Here is a 12,500-nt window from a genome sequence, read left to right as displayed (position 1 = left end):
GTCTGTGTGCGTGTGTGCGTGCGCTGGCACGCAGTAGACAGACTTGAGAGCAGAGCTGCAGATAGGATGAGAGAAGCACGAGGAGCGGCTATGTGCTCTGCAGAAGCAGAGAGAGAGAGATGCCTTTGACAAGGGTACAGCTGCAACACAGAGTGGCAGTGGTATAGCATCACACTGCTGTGTAGCCACCCAACAGCTCCACATCCCTCCTCTGTGACACAGCCCTACACCATGGCTTCATAGCACTGGTTATAGCCATAAGCATAGTGGGACAGCTAACAGCCGTAGCTCAATAGCATAACTCAGTGCCATGATAGCGCAATGGGTCGGCTAAAGTGCCGTATAGCTTTTCAGCGGAAACAGCTTGTTGTCATTGTCGAAGCGCATGGATGCGATGCAGCAGTGTAACCCTTTACCTATTTCAACGGCACAACTCGACAGGGCTGCGCACCACTGCAGTAAAATCTTAGGGAACATCGATCTGCCCTTCTGCACAATGTCTGTCTCTTTTACCCAGACCAGGCCAGCGGCGCTGCTGCTGTTGCCTCCTCTCTCTGGGGCTTTGGGAGAAACAAAGGGAAATACAAACAGAAAGGTAAACAGCAGCCTTGGGGTTGTTATTAAAGTTATTAGGGTTGCTTAAGGCACTCTATTGAGAGTTAGGGATATAAGATGGAGAAAAGGTATGACATCAAGGCAACTAAAGTAATTGAAGGTATGGATGAGGAAGAAGTCTGAGTCAGTAGTACTACATGTACTGTAGCATGGTGGGTGCGGGGGACAAGAGGGACATAGAATCCATAGATTCAGGTAAGGGCCTCTTCTTGGTTACAGAATATCAGTTGTTATTGACCAATAATGTCTGCAATGCTTCACAATACATGACAACAGGGTTGTTAGTGTAACATGTATCCCTCTCTTTGCTGCCCTCTCTCTTCTCTCCATACACTGATGAAAAATATCTGAAGTTTAGCAACCTCCGGTTTCCATGGTAAAATCCTCTTGGCAAATCAGTAATGAAGGAGACACCATAGAGATCAAGAGGCTTGTCCAGACGAGTTTCAGAAGAAAGTTCTTTGTTTCTGGCCATTTTGAGCCTGTAATCGAACCCACAAATGCTGATGCTCCAGATACTCAACTAGTCTAAAGAAGACCAGCTTTATTGCTTCTTTAATCAGAACAACATTTTTCAGATGTGCTAACATAATTGTAAAAGGGTTTTATAATGCCTTTTAAAATGATAAACTTCGATTAGCTAACACAACGTGCCATTGGAACATAGGAGTGATAGTTTCTGATAATGGACCTCTGTACGCCTATGTAGATATTCCGTTAAAAGCCAGCCGTTTCCAACTACAATAGTCATTTACAACATTAACAATGTCTACACTGTATTTCTGATCAATTTAGGTTATTTTAATGGACAAAAAATGTGCTTTTCTTTCAAAAACAAGGACATTTCTAAGTGACCCCAAACGTTTGAACGGTAGTGTACATACACAGAAGTATGATGGCCAAATGATGCGGTCTGTCACCATACTGCAAGTATTTAAATGTTTTAATTTTAAGGGGTGGATCAGCTTAATATTGAGCAAGTCTTACCATATGCAAGTTTTTTTTATTTTTTTTACCTTTATTTAACCAGGCAAGTCAGTTAAGAACAAATTCTTATTTTCAATGACGGCCTAGGAACAGTGGGTTAACTGCCTGTTCAGGGGCAGAACGACAGATTTTGTACCTTGTCAGCTCAGGGGTTTGAACTTGCAACCTTCCGGTAACTAGTCCAACGCTCTAACCACTAGGCTACCCTGCCACCCCAAGTATATATGATCTATAAAACCGAGAGCGACAACATCAGCTTTAATATAACAGTTGGAGTGAAAAATATAAAAGGATAGGCTAGAGAAAGAAAGATAGAAGGGATGAAAAAATAACATGAAGTTGAAGTCTAGATGTGAAGAGTAGCAGAAGAGAGATGGTTGGATTGTGGGACAGAGCATGAGACACACAACGCAGCAGTCACATGACCAGCAGGGTTATCGTTACCCTACTGACTACTAGTGAGGTAATAGGCTTCCATCGTGTGCCATGCAATGACAACGAAAACAAACAAATAGGCTTTTTTTCTCTCACTGGACATCTCACAATGGCACAGTGATGTGAGGCTGACACTTCATGTGGAAACCGGTTTTCATGTTACCTACTGCAGCATACCACCCTGCATTCTACTGCTGGCTTGCCTCTGAAGTTAAGGCCAGTTGGTCCCTGGATGGGACACCAGATGATGCAGAACATGGTGTTGGAGGACCAGTAGTAGGCACTCTTTGCTCTGGTCTAAAAAATATCCCAATGCCCTAGGGCAGTGTTTGGGGATGTTGCCCTGTGTCGGGTGCTGTCTATCGGATGGGACATTAAACGGGTGTTCTGATTCTCTGTGGTCACTAAAGATTCCGTGGTGCTTATAGTAAGAGTAGGAGTGTTAACCCCGGTGTTCTGGCTAAATTCCCCAGCTGGCGTCATACCATCATGGCCACCTAATCATCCCCAGCTTCTAATTGGCTCATTCATCCCCTGTAACTATTCCCCAGGTCGTTGCTGTAAATGAGAATGTGTTCTCTGTCAATTTACCTGGTAAATTATTTTCATCCTATGAACTTGGAGGATACAGTATACAGTATTACATTATCTATTTACCAGGAAGAAATGTAAAATGCAGTTTTGTTCAAATATAATTTCATGTTTTTGTTTTGAGAGCATTATACGATCCTGCTATTTGTTGATTAGAGTCAAGAGCAAGCTAACAGTGCTTCTATCACTGTGTACTGTGCATACATTAATGTTAATTAATGTTAGATGATCTTGAATGATGTTTAAAGAGCAATAATGTCCGTTTCTGTGCATAAGAATGCAGTCTTACCTTGCTGCTGTCGTATCTGTGTGCAAAGATATCTCTATGTGAGTGGTGTGTATGTGTGGCTGTTCCACCCTCCTGCTGTGTCACAGTAACACCATCCCTACCATGATGCATGCTGGTGGAAGCATCATGCTATTGGTATGCTTTTCAGCGACAGGGACTGGGAGACAGGTAAGGATAGAGGGAACAATGAATGGGGCCAAATACAGGCAAATCATTGATGAAAACCAGCTTCAGAGTGCAAAAAAACTTAGACTGGGGTGAAGATTTACATTCCAACAGTAAAAATGACCCCAGAGCATACAGCCAAAGCAATGCTGGAATGACTTCAGAACAAGAATGTGAAAGTCCTTGAGTGGCACAGCCAAAGCCCAGACTTGAATCCAATTACAAATCTGTGGAAAGACTTGAAGATTGCTGCTCACTGCAGCGTCCCATCTAACTTAACAGCTGTTTGAGAATATCTGCAAGGAAGAATGGGAGAAAATCCCCAAATCCAGATGTGCAAATCTGAAACAGTCATACCTAAGACGACTCAAAGCTGTAATCGGATCCAAAGCTGTATCTACAAAGTATTGACTCAGGGGTTTGAATAGTTATGTAAATGAGATATTTCTGAGTTTCATTTTCAATAAATTTGCTAACATTTCTAAAAACATGTTTTCACTTTGTCATTATGTGTAAACATGTGAGAGAGAAAAAAATGATTGAATTCAGGTTGTAACACAACAAAATGTGGAATAAGTCAAGGGGTATGAATACTTTCTGAAGGCACTGTAAATGTGTGAGTGGGCAGGAGAAAGTGTCTCTGAGGAGAGGGAGGGGTGGTCTTTTGGCCTGTGACAGGCTAGATGCCGTGTGTTCTGCTGTGTCTGTTGCTGAAGAGGCACAAAGTGATACTTTGTTTCTTAGCCAGATCAGCCAGTGCAGGGTGAGAACAAAGTGGCATTCATCATTTCAACTGGCTGACGCACGCACACACAGCCAATCATTGTGAATTAACTGTAAATGTGTGTGTAACTGTATCTGTACCCATTATAGTCGGCATGCTTCATAATGTTATTGCAGTCTCTCATATAACTTCTCTAATGTCAAGAGACCTGCCTTGCAGTCTTGAGGAATTCAGAGCCTTTGTGGACTCCTTCACTGAGAATATGCTGGTGGAATCATTATGTTGTCAAAGGGTTCTAACAGTAACATGATATTTCATAGAATTATAAAATTCTGAGCGGGCTAGAACTCATTAGATCTAAAGAGATGTCACAGGATGATCATAGACTGACAATGCTTTATTGGACTTAACACCAAATTCCATTATAGGGTAAAGCTATACGAGTTCCATCGAGTAATATGTTTTTATTGTAATCTGAGATCATTTACAGTAACCTCAACAGATAACAAATAATCTTATTTAGCTACAAGTCATCCATAATCATTTCACAGTTGTAACGGTCTCCTCCAGCATCATAATGGGGTTGGAACGGTGTCGTGTTACAGGAGGGAATTGGCAGTAGTATCACACTACAGCCTCATAGGGATATACAGTACAGTAGTAATGATGGGGCTTTACCAGCCTGGAGGCTGGCTGACATTACAAAAGTATAACACATCATAGACTCACTGCTCTCTGACTGGCTTAATTCATAGAAACTCCCACAAAACACAGAAGGGGAATGAGAGGAGAATAAGTCTAAATCATTCAACATTACATGAGCTGGGAGGTTTACAGGCCAAGATCAACAGCCTGCAGCGATGATTCTCAGTCATACAGTTGCAGCCTTTTTTTCTTATATCGTAAGGCATTAATTCATTCAGGGATCATAAGTGTGGCTTTTAATTTGAACGCAAATGTGTAATTATTGGAATTCCTCCAGTATGATTGGCCTGTACGATGATGCATTATGATAAGCTGGTCCAATTCAGGAATGTCCTGATGGATTTAAGTCTGTGGTACTACAGGGATTTTGTTGTGTTTGAATAGTGTGATTGGATCAGATGCCATTGCAAGAGGCTCATGGATCATACTTCATAGGAAGGGCTCAGATCCACTTATGGAAGAGGGAGCCAGTACTGAATGTATATATATTTAAACAACTCCATAGAGTAGTTTGTAGGCAATGCTGGGAAAACAGGATGCATGTCAATTCATTCAGAGAATTCCCTAAAGGATGCTCTCTATGACTGCAATTTTAGATTGAACCAAATCGGTCAAAATGTAATATTATAGTTTTATTTAACTAAGCAAATTCTTATTTACAATGACAGCCTACCCCAGTAGGCCAATTTTGCACCGCCCTATGGGACTCCCAATCACAGCCAGATGTGATACAGCCTGGATTTGAACCAGAGACTGTAGTGACACCTCTTGCTTTGAGATGCAGTGCCTTAGACCGCAGCACCACTCGGGAGTCCAAAACTTACAGCACAGAGGGCCAGATAACAATTAGGACAGACCTGGGAAGGAATCAAGTGATGTAATTACACTGTGTGCCACAGAGATATCGTTTTCTGACATACCCTCAATATGCTATTTTAAATATACCGAGCTAATTTCCATTTGTATTTTCGTACAGTATATCAATAACACTATTTGCTACATGTAGCCTGCCTCACCATAGATGCCAAGGGTTACAGACCCAAATGTATAAATAAACAACACAGCAATACTATATGTCTTTGACAAATTATGTTTCTGTCTAGCAAGAGACGACTTGACTGTACAATCTGAGAAACAACAAGCACTTTGGTCAAAGGCAGAGGACCTTACACCTTCGCAAGGTAGTTACTGGAACTTTGGTTTTCCTTGATATTTGCTTTAAAGCAGTATCCAAATCCATAGGATGTAGTGATCACCAAAAAAAACTAAGTTCCAAAGACTGGGCCTAATATAGTGTATAAGAGGTCATACAAGAAGTTTTGTAGTGATTCATATGTTGATGATGTAAAGAATATTTGCTGGTCTTTGGTGTGTAATGAGGAGCAACCAGACGCTGCACTTGACGCATTTATGAAACTACTTATTCCAGCTACTAATAAGCATGCACCCATTAAGAAAATGACTGTAAAAACTGTTAAATCCCCTTGGATTGATGAGGAATTTAAAAATTGTATGGTTGAGAAGGATGAGGCAAAAGGAATGGCAAATAAGTCTGGCAGCCCAACTGATTGGCAAACGGACTGCAAATTAAGAAATCATGTGACTAAGCTAAATAAAAATTAAAATAAACTACACTATGAATCAAAGATAAATTATACAAAGAATTATAGTAAAATGCTTTGGGGCCAACTTGGCTCCTTTATTTATTGAATCAGATGGCTCATTCATCACAAAGCCCACTGATATTGCAAACTACTTTAATGACTTTTTCATTGGCAAGATAAGCAAACTTAGGGATGACATGCCAGCAACAAACGCTGACACTACACATCCAAGTATATTGGACCAAATTATGAAAGACAAGAATTGTACTTTTGAATTCTGTAAAGTCAGTGTGGAAGAGGTGAAAAAATTGTTGTTGTCTATCAACAATGACCATCTAGATGGAAAATGACTGAGGATAATAGCAGACGATATTGCCAAACCTATTTGCCACATCTTCAATTTAAGCCTACTAGGGAGCGTGTGCTCTCAGGCCTGGAGGGAAGCTAAAGTCATTCCGCTACCCAAGAATAGTAAAGCCCCCTTTACTGGCTCAAATAGCCGACCAATCAGCCTGTTACCAACCCTTAGTAAACTTCTGGGAAAAAATGTGTTTGACCAGATACAATGCTATTTTACAGTAAACAAATCGAAAACCGATTTTCAGCATGCTTATAGGAAAGGACACTCAACAAGCACAGACTTACACAAATTACTGATGATTGGCTGAGAGAAATTGATAATAAAATGATTGGGGGTGCTATCTTGTTAGACTTCAGTGCAGCTTTTGACATTATTGATCATAGTCTGCTGCTGGAAAAATGTATGTGTTATAGCTTTACACCCTGTGCTACAATGTGGATAAAGAGTTACTTGTCTAACAGAACACAGAGGGTGTTCTTTAATGGAAGCCTATCAAATATAATCCATTTAGAATCAGGAATTCCCCAGGGTAGCTGTTTAGAACCCTTGCTCTTTTCAATTTTTACTAACTTTCATGCCACTCACTTTTAGTAAAGCCAGAGTGTCTATCTATGGGGATAACTCAACACTACACTCGTCAATTACTACAGCGACTGAAATGACTGCAACACTCAACAAAGAGCTGCAGTTCGTTTCAGAGTGGGTGGCAAGGAATAAGTTAGCCCTAAATATTTCTAAAACTAAACGCATTGTATTTGGAACAGAACACTCACTAAACCCTAAACTTCAACTAAATCTTGTAAGAAATAATGTGGAAATTGAGCAAGATGAGATGACTAAACTGCTTGGAGTAACTCTAGATTGTTGACTGTCATGGTCAAGACATATTGATGCAGTAGTAGTTAAGATGGGGAGAAGTCTGTCTATAATAAAGCGATGCTCTGCCTTCTTAACAACACTATCAACCAGGCAGGTCGTACAGGCCCTAGTTTTGTCGCACCTTGACTACTGTTCAGTCGTGTGGTCAGGTGCCACAAAAAAGGACTTAGGAAAATTGTATGGATGTACACAAAGAGCTAATATTAATAATATGCATGTCAATCTCTCCTGGCTCAAAGTGGAGGAGAGATTGACTTCATCACTACTTTTATTAATGAGAGGTATTGACATGTTGAATGCACCGAGTTGTCTGTCTAAACAACTGGCACACAGCTCGGACACCCATGCATACCCCACAAGACATGCCACAAGAGGTCTCTTCACAGTCCCCAGAACAGACTATGGGAGGCACACAGTACTACATAGAGCCATGACTACATGGAACTCTATTCCACATTAAGTAACTGACGCAAGCAGTAAAATTGGATTTAAAAACAAATAAAAAAAACACCTTATGGAACAGGGGGGACTGTGAAGCAACACAAACATTAGCACAAACACATGCATACACACACACACACACACACACACACACACGCACTATACATACACATGAATTTAGCACTGTAGATATGTGGTAGTGGTGGAGTAGGGGCCTGACGTGCCGTCAGGTTGTGAAATCTGTGAATGTATTATAATGTTTTAAAATTGTATAAACTGCCTTAATTTTGCTGGACCCCAGGAAGAGTAGCTGCTGGGGATCCATAATAAATACAAATACAATTTATCAACTACCTACCCAACCATCCATCCAAGCAGGGATATAATTATTCTTGCCAAAGCACTTTGGTCTTATTTAAGACATGGACCTAGGCACTCTAAGGTCATTTAGGGTTCGATGTACACTACCGTTCAAAAGTTTGGGGTCACTTAGAAATGTCTTGGTTTTTGAAAGAAAAGCACATTTTTTGTCCATTAAAATAACATTAAATTTATCAAAAATATAGAGTAAACAATGTTAATGTTGTAAATGACTCTTGTAGCTGGAAACGGCTGATTTTTAATGGAATATCTACATTGGCGTGCAGAGACCCATTATCAGCAACCATCACTCCTGTGTTCCAATGGCACATTGTGTTAGCTAATCCAAGTTTATAATTTTAAAAGGCTAATTGACCATTAGAAAACCCTTTTGCAATTATGTTAGCACAGCTGAAAACTGTTGTTCTGATTAAAGAAGCACTAAACCTGGCCTTTAGACTAGTTGAGTATCTGGAGCGTCAGCACTTGTCAGTTCGATTACAGGCTCAAAATTGCCAGAAACAAATGACTTTCTTCTGAAACTCGTCAGTCTATACTTGTTCTGAGAAATGATGGCTATTACATGCAAGAAATTGCTAAGAAACTGAAGATCTTTCACAACCGTGTGTACTACTCCCTTCACAGAACAGCGCAAACTGGCTCTAACCAGAATAGAAAGTGTGGGAAGCCCCGTTGCACAACTGAGCAAGAGGACAAGTACATTAGAGTGTCTAGTTTGAGAAACAGACGCCTCACAAGTCCTCAACTGGCAGCTTCATTAAATAATACCCGCAAAACACCAGTCTCAACGTCAACAGTGAAGAGGCAACTCCGGGATGCTGGCCTTCTAGGCAGAGTTGCAAAGAAAAAGACATATCTCAGACTGGCCAATAAAAAGAAAAGATTAAGATGGGCAAAATAACACAGACACTGGACAGAGGAACTCTGCCTAGAAGGACAACATTCATTTCTCAGAGCAAGAATAGACAAACAAGTCTCAGAAGAAAGTTATTTGTTTCTGGACATTTTGAGCCTGTAATCGAACCCATAAGTACTGATGCTCCAGATACTCAACTAGTATAAAGAAGTCCAGATGTATTGCTTCTTCAATCAGCACAACGGTTTTCAGCTGTGCTAACGTGATTGCAAAAGGGTTTTCTAATGATCAATTAGCCTTTTAAAATGATAAACTTGGATTAGCTAACACAACGTACCATTGGAACATAGGAGTGATGTTTGCTGATAATGGACCTCTGTAGACCTAAAGTTGAAGTCGGAAGTTTACATACAGCTTAGTCAAATACATTTAAACTCAGTTTTTCACAATTCCTGACATTTAATCCTAGTAAAAATTCCCTGTTTTAGGTCAGTTAGGATCACCACTTTATTTTAAGAATGTGAAATGTCAGAATAATAGTAGAGCGAATAAGTTATTTCAGCTTTAATATCTTTCATCACATTCCCAGTGGGTCAGAAGTTTACATACACTCAATTAGTATTTGGTAGCATTGCCTTTAAATTGTTTAACTTGGGTCAAACGTTTCAGGTAGCCTTCCACAACCTTCCCACAATAAGCTGGGTGAATTTTGGCCCATTCCTCCTGACAGAGCTGGTGTAACTGGGTCAGGTTTGTAGGCCTCCTTGCTCACACACGCTTTTTCAGTTCTGCCCACAAATGTTCTATAGGATTGAGGTCAGGGCTTTGTGATGGCCACTCCAATACCTTGACTTCGTTGTCCTTTGGAAGTATGCTTTTGGGATCATTATCCATTTGGAAGACCCATTTGCGACCAAGCTTTAACTTCCTGACTAATGTCTTGAGATGTTGCTTCAATATATCCACATAATTTTCCATCCTCATGATGCCATCTATTTTGCGAAGTGCACCAGTCCCTCCTGCACCAAAGCACCACAACATGATGCTGCCACCCCCGTGCTTCACGGTTGGGATAATGTTTTTCAGCTTGCAAGCCTCCCCCTTTTTCCTCCAAACATAACAATGGTCATTATGGCCAAAGAGTTCTATTTTTGTTTCATCAGATCAGAGGACATTTCTCCAAAAAGTACGATCTTTGTCCCCATGTGCAGTTGCAAACCGTAGTCTGGCTTTTTATGGCGGTTTTGGAGCAGTAGCTTCTTCCTTGCTGAGTGGCATTTCAGGTTATGTCGATATAGGACTTGTTTTACTGTGGATATAGATACTTTTGTAACTGTTTCCTCCAGCGTCTTCACAAGGTCCTTTGCTGTTGTTCTGGGATTGATTTGCACTTTTCGCACCAAAGTACATTCATCTCTAGGAGACAGAACGTGTCTCGTTCCTGAGCGGTATGATGGCTGTGTGGTCCCATGGTGTTTATACTGTGCGTACTATTGTTTGTACAGATGAACGTGGTACCTTCAGGCGTTTGGAAATTGCTCCCAAGGATGAACCAAACTTGTGGAGGTCTACAATTGTTTTTCTGAGGTCTTGGTTGATTTCTTTTGATTTTCCCATGATGTCAAGCAAAGAGGCACTGAGTTTGAAGGTAGGCCTTGAAATTTATCCAAAGATACACCTCCAATTGACTCAAATGATGTCAGTTGGCCTATCAGAAGCTCCTAAAGCCATAACATAATTTTCTGGAATTTTCCAAGCTGTTTAAAGGCACAGTCAATTTAGTGTATGAAATAATCTGTCTGTAAACAATTGTTCGAAAAATGACTTGTGTCATGCACAAAGTAGATGTCCTAACCGACTTGCCAAAACGATAGTTTGTTAACAAGAACTTTGTGGAGTAGTTGAGAAACGTGTTTTAATGAATCCAACCTAAGTGTTTGTAAACTTCTGACTTCAACTGTATGTAGACATTCCATAAAAAAACTGCCGTTTCCAGCTACAATAGTAATTTACAACATTAACATTAACAATGTCTACACTGCATTTCTGATAAATTGTATGTTATTTTAATGGACAATTTTTTTTGCTTTTATTTAAAAAACAAGGACATTTCTAAGTGACCCCAAACTTTTGAAAGGTAGTATATGTACTATGAGATATGAAACTCTCTCAGAGGCCTAATGTCAACATGCTCCCCTCCCTGGCTTGGAGACATAAACATGGCTGGCCATTTAAAATTATGTTTTTCTACAGGCTACATCACACATAAAGGTATGGGGCCTTACTGGATCATCATATTGCTTACTCTGCAATGTGTAAGCTAATGAGTTACTCAAAATAAGCCAACCATAACTGATAGGAACACAACTCGGCATCACCCAACCGAGATACAGTGTATTTACTGCAGATAACAGCACTGAATGTCAATTTCTGGCTAAATTCAATTATTCATGTTCTCTATATTAAGATCAAAGGAAAAATTGCAATTTATAACGGTACATGCTGCATTGAAGAAATCGAGGCCAAAATCATTGGCTGAAATTCAACAAACCTGCGTTTATGCGCCTTCCGTGTTACAAGGTTTGAGACAATGATTTCTGTTTTTAGACATTCCATCTGATATCTGGGGATACGAGTAGAAACAATATTGCGTGAAAAGCATAATGCCATCTCTCTGGTCCATGACACAATAGGATATGGCACAGCACAGGTAGCCTACAAAGAGATGCAGGGATATAACATAAGGGTTTATAATATAACGTAGGAGCTGCAATCCTGGTTATACATTGATATAAAAAGGCTGTCTTAAGCATATGGAGATCAAAGCATCTGTCGTTTATTTCATATTTTATCACAAATATGCCTTCTGTAAATTGAGACAGTAGCCAACATAAATGAAAGCTGTAGGGTGAACGTGTTCCAATTGCAATATAAAATAATATAATGAAAATGCCAAATAGCCAATGATCTCCACAATTCGAGCCATGCCAAATATATTTACGCATTTATAATCAAATGAAACGACACTGTCCTTTTCCAGTGCACACACATCTCTGAAGATGGAGCAATCGTCAGCAGGTCAATGAAAATGAAAGGCTGTGACAAGGTCAGCAGCTTATTGAAAATAAAGACACCATTTATGACTAAGAAAATATGCAAGAGTAAAGGACAAGCTCCCACCACCTTATAAGTGATCTTGTTTGCCCGCAAATCGGTCTTGAAGTTGCCCGCCGCGCCTTGTATCTCCCATCCACAGCTCTTCGACGCTCTTTGTGTTACTGATGCTGCGGGTGCTCGCACCGACACGCACGCACGGCAAAGCGCACAGACAATCGAACAGAAACCTGCAAGCACATGAGGCGGGAGGGTGGGGCTGGCGGAGGCTGTGCTTGGCACAAAAATCACCTAACGCCCACAACCGATCTCCGCTGCGATGCGGCTCATCTGTTGGTCGAAAATGGTTGCCT

At 40.5% G+C, this 12,500-nt stretch overlaps 1 protein-coding gene across 2 annotated transcripts in view; it reads right to left on the bottom strand.

The window, feature by feature from the left end:
• The window catches only part of LOC139409371 (capping protein inhibiting regulator of actin dynamics-like), a 30,888-nt gene extending 18,600 nt beyond the window's left edge, over positions 1-12,288 (bottom strand). Inside the window, exon 1 of one of the 2 annotated variants that reach the window (XM_071154430.1) lies at positions 12,217-12,288. The gene's annotated coding sequence lies outside the window, so the exon portion shown is untranslated. The remainder of the gene's footprint in view (positions 1-12,216) is intronic. The other variant, XM_071154431.1, reaches the window with a different exon arrangement.
• Positions 12,289-12,500: the final 212 nt, after the last annotated feature.

The sequence above is a fragment of the Oncorhynchus clarkii genome, chromosome 5 (assembly GCF_045791955.1).
Source record: "Oncorhynchus clarkii lewisi isolate Uvic-CL-2024 chromosome 5, UVic_Ocla_1.0, whole genome shotgun sequence".
Taxonomy (NCBI): Eukaryota; Metazoa; Chordata; class Actinopteri; order Salmoniformes; family Salmonidae; genus Oncorhynchus; species Oncorhynchus clarkii.
Note: the sequence above shows the minus strand (reverse complement) of the source record. Positions and strands in the feature narration are given on the sequence as shown.